At 38.1% G+C, this 13187-nt stretch overlaps 1 long non-coding RNA gene across 1 annotated transcript; it reads right to left on the minus strand.

Moving 5' to 3' along the window:
- Nucleotides 1-9322: 9322 nt before the first annotated feature.
- On the minus strand, nucleotides 9323-12468 carry LOC110917049. The gene is made up of 3 exons (XR_002580270.2): nucleotides 11850-12468; nucleotides 11783-11817; nucleotides 9323-9651 (listed from the first exon to the last, which is right to left on the minus strand). It is a non-coding gene; the product is annotated as an uncharacterized LOC110917049 (long non-coding RNA).
- Nucleotides 12469-13187: the final 719 nt, after the last annotated feature.

Raw genomic sequence — 13187 nt, forward strand, 5'->3', positions numbered from 1 at the left:
TTTCACTTTCACTAATCAGAAGGTTCTGAAGACTTTGACTTTGATTGGATACCAAAGCCCATTGACTTGGACTAATTGATGGCTGTGGAACCATACTCTTTGCCCAATCTGCAGCAGTGACTAACTCTTGATTGTTTCGTGAGTCCAAACTCCAATCCCATGGACTTGTACAGCTCATTTTGATCAAATATTAATTACCAAACCTACACACCACAAACTGTTAAGTGCAAAAACAGATATGAATTGAAAGATGCAACCTGTTCGAAAGATCAATACTTGTTCGAATGATCAACAGGGTTCGAAAGATCCTTGTTGAGTTTCGAACAAAAACTTCGAAAGATTCTCAATGAAAGATCCTTATCTTTCGACTGATTATCACGAAAGATTCACAGTTCGAAAGATCTATATCTTTCGAATACTGATCTCGAAAGATTCACAATGAAAGATCCTTATCTTTCGAGATGTATCCTTATCTTTCGGACAACCAACTTTCGAAAAGATTCCAACTACGAAGGATAACCCTTAGACTTCGAAAGACTACTCGAAGGATGCTAATCTTTCGAGCTGTCTCCAATCGAAAGGTGATCTTTCGAAATCGAAAGATATCCTTCGGAAGCTACTGACACAACTGACACAAGGTAGACGGGTAGGTGGGAAAGGTGATGGGTTGGTGCACAACTTTCGGCAGAAGGTATGTGCAGACCTGACTTTTCACCAACTTTTTGGATATTCAAAAAGTTTACCCAAAATGGACACAACCCTATCCAGAACAGTCAGCGGAGATACCACCGGAAAAATGGCCGGAAAATTCAAAGTTACTTAAAAACAAGTTTTCAAGTTACCCAAACCAACCTTGAACACTCCCGAAGGTTTAGAAACCGTTTTTCAGTTTAAACAAGCAAGAAAACCACCAAAAACGGGTGCTAAACCAAGTGTTCAAACACACCAAGAAACTCGAACAAACCGGTTTTAAACAAGGTAAAGAGCGAGGCTCTGATACCACTTGTAGGTCCCTTTTCGCGGAGGATAACGAACCTAAACCTTGTTATACTAACCCACTAGCAAGTGCGGAATCCAAGCTAGTAGGCAAACCGAGATGAAGCAAGTAGAGAAACAAACACACAAGAATTCACCGATTAACACCACTGTATTAATACGTATGAAGGTTCCGGTTACAAGCACAATGTTTACAATCAGTTTGCAAACTCTCAAAGTGTGTGTGTGTGAGTTTCGGACAGAATGCTCTCTGTTCTTGTCTGTGTGCATCTCTACTTTCACACTACACTGCATGGGTATATATATACCCAGCACAGGTTGTCTATCCCGAAGGATCCGATAGATGGTCCGAAGGATCATCTATCGAGGACAAGTCATTCGAAGGATGAGCAGGGACCTCGAAGGATGATCCTTCGAGGTCTAACAGTCGAACCATATCTATCGACCATCTCGAAGGATCAACAGTATCCTTCGAGTCTATCCTTCGAACCTATCCTTCGAGACAGACTAACATATTACACATATGTCAACTGTTGGCCAAGTCAATCCGGAGGATGGTTGACTTGGTCAACTTACAGACTACCAAGGACATCGTTTATATACAGACCGAATACAGACAAAGTACAGACACAAGTGCACCAACAACTTGTTTTATATGGGTTTAATATTCACACTCTGGATTTTGGGGTCAAAATGATATGGTTTGACCCGTATCGGCTAATTTACGTAAACTAGTTACATAAGCCGAACCGTGCGCGCAATAGGCGCAACGGGTAACTGTAGGAGTCCTATACTGTTTTCCTAAGTCAATATACTTTAAAGAGGTTGTGGTATCAGTAGGATACCTTCCATAATGCCCGTAACGAGTTTTAGTTCATAATACGCCCCGTAGGGGTTTTCCGGTAATTTTAAAGACTTTTAAAGGGCTTTCTGGGTTCTATAGGAAATCTGAGTTTCCCGATCAGTTTAATAAGTCTAAAATACTTTATTTATTATTTAAAATCAGTAGCAACTGGAATCGGGTCAAAAGACCTTGTAGAACTCAAGTTTTGGCCGAAAAGGGCATATTCGGTATTTACCGAACCGTAGCCATAACCGCAGGTTATGAGCAGGTTAAAATCAATTAAAAATCCTTAAAAATCCCAAAATATTATTTTACTATAGTGAGTAAAAGTTTTGGTGACGAAATCTTGGTTTAGGTAGGCGTTATGCTAATTGCGCCTTTTATTACAAAAGTTTCTTTTAAGTGCGCTATTTAGCATAACTCCTATTCTAGACCTCGGATTGGCGTGAAACTTTAGGGACATGCTTAGAATTTAGTAAGCAAGGTTATGGTCCCCTCATGTGTCCGAAATACTCGTTTTTATTTTAAAAAGGGCGTTACGGTCAATGTTTAAGTAATTAACGGAAATGCGTAAAAGACTCGGACAAACAACGAACCGGTCAAAGAGGGTGATACCAACATGTGACCTGGTCCTAAGAGAGTCCTAAGACATATCTACATTGCACTAAAACGGGTCAGAACGGAAGTCAAAGCAAAAGTCAAACTTTTGCGACATTCGGTTCCGAACCGGGTCAATATGGCAAATGGCCGAATCAAACGAGCGTAGACAAGTTTATATACTTAATATCATGTTTTATGAGTGTCTAAACAGGTTGCATATCATTTATATTACAGATTATGCAAGAATCACAAAAATAGCTTTCTGTTGACTTTTTAAGCATTCGTTTGACTCGACATTTGAACTAGTTAGAGTGGTGATCAGAGGGAACCCTTTTAGAGGTTTATTACCCTCATAAACACCAACACATAACTACCTTTGATTCGAGAATTCACTGGACCATTCGTGATTTATCGCAAAGTCAATCGTTAGTTACGACAGATTGACTTTTAGGCTAAACTAAGCAAAAACAAAGCCATTGAAGGTTTGGCATACTTACAGAGACTTGAGGTAAGACTTAGAATGATAGAGTAAAGCTTGAGAGCTCCAAGAATGATCAGTAGTTGAGTTTTGAGGTGTGTTCTAATAGTGAACTATGTATGCCTATTTATAGTACTCAACATGCCTCTAGATCATTACAACACACACTACAAATGAGTATGGATGATGGGCAGGTGGCCTAGAGTGCTATGGGTCGAGTAGGGGGTGCCCATGCCTCACTTATTGCTTAAATGATCGTTCACAAGTTCAAAAGGCATGCAAGTCCAAAGTTTCTGCATCTGGGCGTCTCACGCGGCCCGCATGGAGGAACCATGCACTTTGTACGCGGGCCGCCTGAGTTCAAATATCAGACACGTACAAATAGGAGGCTCGCGGCCCGCCTCAACTAAACCCAAATCTTAACGCGGCCCGCGAGAGGTTGATTTTTCAGGTTTTTTAAATCTTTTGTAATCATGACTAGAATCTGGTAATTAATAACGAAATCTTCTGTAATTATTAACCTGACCTTTCGGGTTTGAAGGGGTAACTTTACGATTTGGCCCTAGATTATTTACAACTAAGGGCCTCGTGTTATTTACCCACATTGTTAAGTCCCCGGTTATCTTTGTTAATTATTTGGAAAGCCTTAACTTTCATTGTTGACGCTTTTAACCCTTCTCGTGCGAATTTGATCATAACTTTCTCGTTTTAAAACGGAACTTCTCGGAATTTATATATTATATTCTAGTGAGCGTATTTTACTGCTACAAGGCCTTGGGTACGTCAAAGGGTCACTCAGAGGTATAATTAAACATGTTGACACAGTTAACCCCCGCAGCTTGTAATCTCACTTTCTTCCGCGTTTCGCTTCCGTACGATCCATGGTTTATTCGTTTGAAGGTACGAGCATCGTTTAGGGTTACTATACAGTATACTTACCCTTAATTGACATTTATAACCCTCGAATTTACATACTTTCAAGGTTTGTCAACATTAGTCCTTTATTAATATTATACGCCACGTGTAAACTCAAGACACGTGTCAATACTTTATTGGACACAAAATTTCGAGGTGTTATATCCATAAGCCTGTCAACGTCAGCTCGTAAACGCGGATCTTCTACAGCTCCCAGGAATGACTTGGAATAATGTGTCGTGGAAACTGGCGCGCCCCGGGAGGTGGTGGTGGCTGTGGCATCGCTGCTCCGTCTAAATCCACCGGAGGGTCCTGCATGACCGCTGCAGGATCTGGCGGAGGAGTTGCTATGGTGCACATGGGTGGTGGACAATTAGCCTCACGGCATCCAAATCCAGTATTAGGGTTTCAAGGCGGCTCAGACATTGATCGTTGGAGAAGATAAAATGGTGAAGGTTTTCGACTTTGTTTGATAGGTTTTTGGTGGCGGTGGTGGTTTCCTTGAACCCTTCTTTTTGCTTGATCAGGTATTAAGGTTGCGTTTTAGGCGAAATTAGTTGTCAGAAATTGTGGTGGTTGTTGTTTAGTTTTACAAAGAAGATCCAAACATGTAGACGTTCATCATTTATCTCATGAAAATTTTGTGGCAGCAGTAATTTGAAATGTGAGTTGCCAAAATAATGGAATCCGTGGGTGTTGGGTGGTGGTGGACGAGAGAAACAGGAATATATATTATATAGTTTTTAAACTAGCTTCGTAAAAAGACTAAACTACCCTTATCTACCAGACCTATCTACTTACCTTACTTGCCTGAAACCTTTAACAGAGTTAGTACTAAAGGACAAATGGTGCAAGGTTTTTAATAGTTAAAGGATGATTCTTGTAATTTCAATAGATAAAAGACATTCACTGGAATTTGGTATAAAGATAAAGCACAAAAAGTTGTAATTTACCTTATCTATTTTAATGCTTTATAAATTAATCCACACGTGTTTTGGTTATATTTTGTTTGGTTACAATTATCTTAAAATATGACCAAATACTAGTACCAACATCTCACTCGAACTTCAAATGAGCATATAGACCTATTCATCTAAAACAAAATTAATTGTAAAAGGTTATATTTTATTACTTATAAACCAGATGTGAGAATTTTTGACACAAAAATTATTAGGTTTTGGTTGGACAAGTTAACATGTTTTGTAAACAAATCATGTTTTTGGTTGGGTTGGCGTCTATACATTTTATTAAGATGTATTTTCCTATATACTAAATGGGATTACGATCAAATACAAAAGATCCTAATTGTAAGAAGGGTACAAAGGCTTCTAGAATAATTTGACCCATACTAAATGTGTGTAGAACATAATTTTACAAAAGGTCTGGAGCATGATGAAGTTGAATCCGATGATCATGGTAACCACATATATGAAGTTGGATTGCACTAATATTCGTAGGGATGCCAAAGTCGTAATGGTAGATAATTATTTTGGGGTTTTAGTGTGTTAAATTGAATTTGGTTTGTTGAAAATATATACATAATATATCACTTCACTTTTATTGCTTATATTATTCTTTTTACTTTTATTACTTTTATTAATATGTTTGTTTGTTTGTTTTGTCACATGACTGAGAGCTTGGAGATTATGGACCTGGGACCTGGCTTGGAAATTATGGACCTGGGACCTGGGCTTTGGATGTTGGGCTGGCTACTGGACCTGGACTGGGCTTGTTATTTGTTATTCAAGTTGATGACCGACTTAGATATATAAGAGAACTCATCATGCGTCTAAAGAGTTTTTTCAATCATTGTTCTAGAGTTCTCTGTGTTGTTTCACTCTCTCTCCTAGGGTTTATCTTGTTCTCTTCGGTTGTAAAGATCTAGTGTTTAGATCTCGTTTTGTGAGTCAAGGTGTATAACAGATCATCAAGTTGATGATCTGTGTGTGTTAGGAGTGTAAGAGCGTGTGAGATCTTTCTGTTCGTGATTGTTTCAGTGATCTGTAAATATTCAAGTTCTTAATAAGATTTTTGGTCTTTGATTTCATGTCTTTTGACATGGTTTGATCTAATCTTCTTGGTCAAGCTTATTTGTTTGCTAGGGGTGGTGATATTGTTAGATGATGCGTTTGTCAATAGGAACACCATTCAGTTGTGTTTGGATGACGGCCCTCATGATAAATATAGGTGGCATGTCACTCATTTCTAATCCATCATCTGAATCTACTACCCTAAGGGTGTGGTCATGACTCACATGGTTATCCCCTTTATTTTTTAATTTAATTTTGACTCAAAATCATCAAATGGGAGGGCCGTGGTGGTAAACGTGGTTCAATCCACACGTAGTGGCGGACCCAGAAATTTTTCTATAAGGGTGCAGAATATTTTTAAAAATTTTAGGCCCCTAGGTATATAAGTAAAAAATCGGTTCGTACGGGTCGGTTCGGGTCGTGTTGGGTCGGGTCGGGTCATGTAAAATAAAAGAACATCAAACTAAATTTATATAATCATTAAAAACACGTCGAACCTTGTTACAAATATAATTAAAACGTTGCCCTACGGGTTTTCAGGTTTCTCCGGGGAAAATTTTCAAGGGTCCTTACCGAATGAGAACAAAGCCTTCGTTCGCGTGCGATGCGGGTGGCCGGATTTCAGGTTTCCCCGACGAAAATTTTCAAGGGGTGCGAACCAAAAATTGCTAAGGGGAGCGGACGAAAATTTTCAAGGGGTGCGAACGGGATATTCGACAGATAATACCACTAAACTTTTTTTCCGGGGGTGCGCCCGCCCACCTTGGGCAGGGTGTATGTCCACCCCTGTCAACGCGAACCACCATTAATCAAGGAAGGGGTGTCTAATATGATTAATGGTGCTATGTGACAAATAATGTCCCAACACATGCCCCCACATCCATAGCCTAATTATGAATGTTTGACTTTACCTGACCAAATAGTCAAACTTGAAAATTACTTGTGCTTTGAAAAGTAATAAAACTGTGTAATTGGTTAACACATGTTTAGACCCAACAAGCCAATCTACACAAAACGAACATTGTACAAGTTCTTAAAAACCGGATCATTCTAGTGATATGGAAAACGACCCGATCCAATGTTGATCCCCTACATAAGCAAGGGTAAAACCATAATCAAACTGGATATCCATGCATATATTAAGATGCTGACCCTTTAAACATAAGGTTAACTTTCTAAGGTCAAACCAAAGGACCAACAGATCCTTCCCTTCCTCATCCAACACAAGAATACAATGCAAAAAAGACAACAAACGGCATATAAAAGAGATGTCAATAACATTTATGTTCGCCTAAACCGCAGGTTCGGAAACAAAGTCTTTAAACCATGACAGCAGGTTCGGAAACAAAGTCTTTAAACCATGACATACGGCGGTTCTCATAAAAAGTTCTAATAAACTACTGTAGGAGATTAGCATTAAAGCATTCATGTGGGAAGTACCACATGTTGGTAATCAAACACCTGCCTTTAATTTTACTTTGATCACTATCCTTCAAACCAAGCCTTTCATTTCGCATCTGACGTTTGGCCCAAGTGTCAGGATTAACAGCAGCACTACTTTTCCAATCACCCACAAAGAATGCATTTTCCACTGTCGGCTTTTCTATCCGCATGCATTCCATTTGTTCAAAATCCATTTCACAAGCCTCGTACACATCTCGTGCAATACAACTCACCACATAGAGAGTTTTGCCCGAGTTTACAAACTCCGGGCGTAAGAGTCCCCGTTCTGGGAAATTCTTCATTGCAAGTAGCGTCAAACTGGGCATTGCATTGAGTCTCACTTCATATAATTGACAACTGCTGCTAATTGTATACATCTTTCCATTGAAAGAATGTATATCAATGATGGGGAAAGGTAAGGAAAGAAAACGCCAGGTGGCTTGTTTACCAGATACAGAATATAATACTGTTTTGGTGAACTTTTGTGAGATTACAAGAACCCACTGGGATCTGGAGGGTGAAAAGACAAGGATACCCCTGAAGATTGATGGATTTGTATCTACCTTATAGGATCTGGGAAAATTAGGGAAGTGAAGTTCACACTTGCTGAGGGGATTCACAAGCCAGAACTCACAGGTTATGCTCCGGAAGAAGATCAAGTAACCGCATGTTAGACCAACACAAGTACTGCCAGTAGAATGGGGAAGAATGGTTTTGAATTTTCTTCCCTCAAAGTCCTCTAAATAGCACTCATTATTAGTGCTAGTAGAGAAAGATACTGACATGGGTCGTCTAGAACCCATAAACTTGTTTAGGTTAGCAATGTTAGAATATAAACTTAGCATATTTATATTCATTATTATTATTATTATGTTAATATAGTTAGTGGCGGTTATCACACCAATCGACCGAGTATATATATGTAATCTCTGTCAACATTTTAAATTACCAAGATATTTTCAATAATATCCATTTTATGTTTCTCTGTGTTTCTGTTGTTCTCCGTATACAAACACACACTCATACATAATCACACACGCAAACACGGATACGATGTCGATTATGATGATGGCTTCCGCTGTCCGGATTTCTAACAAGTGGTATCAGAGCGCATGGTTAGAAAACGAAGAATTAGGATCAGAATTATGTGATCCTGGGAAGATACGGATGAAGAAGATGGAAAACAAACACGGGAAGAGGCGAGAAACAAATAGCGATTCCGATTATATGAGTCCCCGATTACGCGCGATTGCAATCTTGAAACAAGAGATTGCAATAATGGAAATGCAATACGAAATTGCATTAATGGAATACGAATCGGGACATCACGATGATAACGGAGATGCAGGCGAGATAATGACACGGAAAGAAGAAGACGTTTCCGAAAGAGATGGGATGGCCTGTGAAGATGTTCTGGATAAAAAGAATGAAGAACAGGAAACGAAGGATGATCACGAAGAAGAAGAGAATCGATCAAGAATATACAATTCCGGACACACCCGGATGAAGAAGGAAAATAGGGGATATGGAGACGGACAAGAATCCAATCCCGATCGCACGACTCCGCAATCACGCGAGTTTGCAGAATGGAAGCAAGAGATTCTAATGAAAGTAGAACACGAAATCGATTTATTAGAACAAAAAAGGAAGAAAGGATATCCAGATTTAGCGACGGCAGTTAGCGACAAAAGAAGAAGGATAGCGACAGGAAACAGATCAGCGACAGGAAACAGATTAGCGACAGAACGACGACAGGAAACAGATCTATGGACGAATCATGACAAGTTATGGACGAATCAGCAACAGAACGATGACAGAAAACAGATCTATGGACGAGCCATTACCGATGCTAAGTTTAGGGGATGGTGTTAGAATATAAACTTAGCATATTTATATTCATTATTATTATTATTATGTTAATATAGTTAGTGGCGGTTATCACACCAATCGACCGAGTATATATATGTAATCTCTGTCAACATTTTAAATTACCAAGATATTTTCAATAATATCCATTTTATGTTTCTCTGTGTTTCTGTTGTTCTCCGTATACAAACACACACTCATACATAATCACACACGCAAACACGGATACGATGTCGATTATGATGATGGCTTCCGCTGTCCGGATTTCTAACAAGCAAATGCTAGTGACCTCCAAGATTTGCAAACCCCGCTGAATGCCAAGAAATCTACGGGTCCAAGTTTCATCAAAATTGGTAAGAGCAGGTCGTGGTCAAGATTTGACCATGATGACAGACTACTGATGATAGAAGTCTTCAAACTCTTGCTGCTAGATGCATTACCATTCTGGTATCTATTCATATGCATTGTGTTTGCTGTTCCTACACTTGCAAAGTAAATCACATTAAATGAATGAAAAAACAAGGGATGCACATATGGTCATTTGATATAGGGAAGATAAACCGGTCTTGTTTTATAAATTATGATATTATGATTGCATATTTGTAAACATGTGATCATAATTAGATGCCTCAGTTATTTCATAAATTATGATTGCATGGCCTCAAAATAGTAAAACTTTTGCAGGTTGGCAGAATATTTCCATGGTTTGATGCTTTGGGAAAACAGTCAAAAGTCTGGGCTATACTAATTGTTTAGACAAATCATACTATATTTTACAAAAACTCCATTTTGATTGTTTATCAAGATGATATTGATCTAACAAGATTGAAAATTTAAGATGGGATTGATATAAATGGCAAAAGTTATGCACTCACTAACAAAAAAGCAAAGAAACACTTTGAAGATTTTTAAGATTGTAAACATCTTCATAAAAATCTTTCTACAACCCACCTTGAATATAACCATAACTGTAAATATATGGTTATAATAATTTGGATATTGGTCTAAATCTGTAAAGTGAAAAATAAGGTAGCAACAAGTTAAGAGTTTCTATTTTCATAAATATTTTTCCCTGTAAGAACAACACTAAGGTTGTAACTATTTGAAGCTTACTAATTCCATGAATATATGTTTCCCTATGACAAAATTGTAAATCAACAGAAAATAAAACATTTTTTTTCTCTTTATTCTGCTATAATTTGCAGTTTACAGTGTATCCATAACACATAGAACTTCTAATCACCCCTTACCAGAAAGATGACAATATAAACCCCCTTCTCAAGGTTGTTAGAAGCACATTACCCTATGTGAAATCAATTACAGATTTTCATGCAAGAATGCAACTGTTCATGGTTTTACAAAAATAGCTAGGCGCTAGTCGAGCGGTGGGGCACCGATTAGCGATTAATAGGAATGGAATTTTATGTGTGTGTATAACTTTTTAAACTTATTAATCTATTGGATTAATAAGTATACAACAAAATATGTACCTAGTAAATCCCACATATAGCAAAGCTATTGATAGGGTTTGGGGAGAGTGAGAAGTAGCCAATCCTTCCCTCTATCTATCCCCAGGGATATAGAGACTGCTTTGAGAGACGACCACATAGCTAAGACCCAAATGACGTTCAAGGAAGGAAATATAAGCCTCTACCACATAGCTAAGACCCAAATGTACCATTTCTTAAGATTCCTTAACCTTAATCCTATGTCTCTACAAACCCTTATCTTGGATAAAGTCCACATAGAAGTGCAGCTCTAGCAAATCCTCCCTAATTGGATTGATAAGTATAGTTTTTCAAATACTTCAAAGATTTTGACCAATTTAAACCAAATTTGATCGATTTTGACTGTCTTTGACCGATTTGTAGTTTTAGGGGCCAATTAGTTGAAATTGCATCTACAGCCCAGCAATTAGCGATTAACCGCCTCCTACAACCGATTTTTACAGCACTACAATTCTTAAAAGCGTTAACTCGTGATAGAGCACAAAAACTAATTTATCAAACTTACCGCATGTAAAATCCAAATAGTAATGTTGATTAACCAAATCAAACTGATTAGATCACACCGAATCAACTAAAAGCAAAAACTCAAAGCAGATTAGACTAGGTTAAACAAAATTTAGGCAAAATAATCAAATTTGGGAATAAAATATCTGATGTGTACACTGAAGTAAAAAAGAAGTTACATTGAATTTGTAACAATCAAACAAGATTTTGTAACCCTAAATCTGAGATGAAACAAGGCCAAAAGGTTTTAACTAAGAAATCTATGAAAGATAATTCAACAAGAAAAAAGGTAAACATTCAACAAAAAATGAGATGGTAGAACATATACCGGAAATTGCAAACACGTGACGTTGAAAATGTAGTGGTTGATTGAATAGCCGCGACAACAACAAATAACAATGAGGCAAATTAGGGACACGCAAAGACAAGATACGAAATTATATATAGAGGAAGGAACCTCCTCTAAGTAAACCCTCAGGCCCAGTGGGCTACATATTGGACTATAACATGAGCAAATAAATAACAAATAATCTAACACACCACCACCACTACCATCAACAAAAACCATAGTTATGGATAGCGAATAGCGACAAGGTACCTATATGCTACGTAGCGATAGCGATGAAGTAGCACCTTTTGCAGATCAGATAATCAGGAACACACACCTTAGAACACAGAGAACATAGTGAGAATACAGTGGGTTTGTGTGAGTGTTATCTTGTCTTATCCTGTGTAAACAAACTCTTTGGTATAATATACTGAGCTTTAACGTTGAAACTTGTTCTTATATCTCGTGTTCTTGTCTCGGTTGCATACCCGTTCGGATTCCGCACTTGCGGGTGTGTCTAATAGCAAGGTTAAGATTACTAGATCCTTTTTAAAACCGAGCTAGTGTCGTGTTTTTCGCACAAAATCTTTGAAGGTTTGGTAACTTTGTTTGTGTTTGAAACTGGATTTTCAAGTTTGTTTTAAAAGATAAAATGAGTTAAAACTTTTCAGAAAGCTTGTTGTTGTTTGCAAAAAATTTTCACAAAAACCTTGTTTTGACACATGAAGACATGTTAAAACTTGGGTTTTTCTTCAAATTTCCTGCAAAATTCTGTTTCGCCATACTTTCCGGTGAGTTATTTTAACCGGAAAAGTCACCGGATTATTCTTGCTTTCACCAACTAAGAAACCTATACTCTGTCAGTTCAAAAGTTTACCAACTCTTTACCAACTTTTACACCAACTAAGAAACCATACCTGCGAAAAACCTGTGTTTTTTGTCCTGGTATCTCACGAAAAAACCCATTCCAAACATTGAGTCAACAAAATCTATTCTGGTCAACGAAATATATATATTTTTGTCCGTTTCAGCGAAGAACTAGGCCATTTTCAAGAAGAACCAGTTAGTGGATTGTTGGATGAAATACCCAATATCTCAGTGGACTTAAACTTTTTATTGGGCCTATCTTCTTCGTGGGTTTTTAGAAATTTTGTGGGCTGAGATTATTCACTTCTCTATTAGGCCTCATCTATTCTTCATAAGTATCAGTGTTTGGGCCTCTCATCTTTCGTAGGAATTAGCATATTGTACGTTTAGTCCACTATGAGTTATAGAACAAGATTAGGGTTTCCTACTTGGTCAACAAGTTAACTAAGTGGCCCTGATAACTAGGGCCGACTAACCCTAATTAGGGCCGGCTACCCTAAAGCCTACGAACCTGTTGGTGCACTTGTGTCTGTACTTTGTCTGTATTCGGTCACGATGTAAACGATGTCCTGATTAGTGTTGTAAGTTGACCAAGTCAACCATCCTCCGGTTTGACTTGGACAACAGTTTGTAAAATGTTGAAAGATGTTCTGTGTCGAAGGATAAGAGATCGAAGGATAATGTGGATCCTTCGATCTCATCGAAAGATATGTTTCGAATGATAGATCTCGAAAGGTGATCTTTCGAGGTCCCTGCTGATCCTTCGAATGCTTTGTCATCGATAGATGATCCTTCGGACCATCTATCG

The sequence above is a fragment of the Helianthus annuus genome, chromosome 16, assembly GCF_002127325.2.
Source record: "Helianthus annuus cultivar XRQ/B chromosome 16, HanXRQr2.0-SUNRISE, whole genome shotgun sequence".
Lineage (NCBI taxonomy): Eukaryota > Viridiplantae > Streptophyta > Magnoliopsida > Asterales > Asteraceae > Helianthus > Helianthus annuus.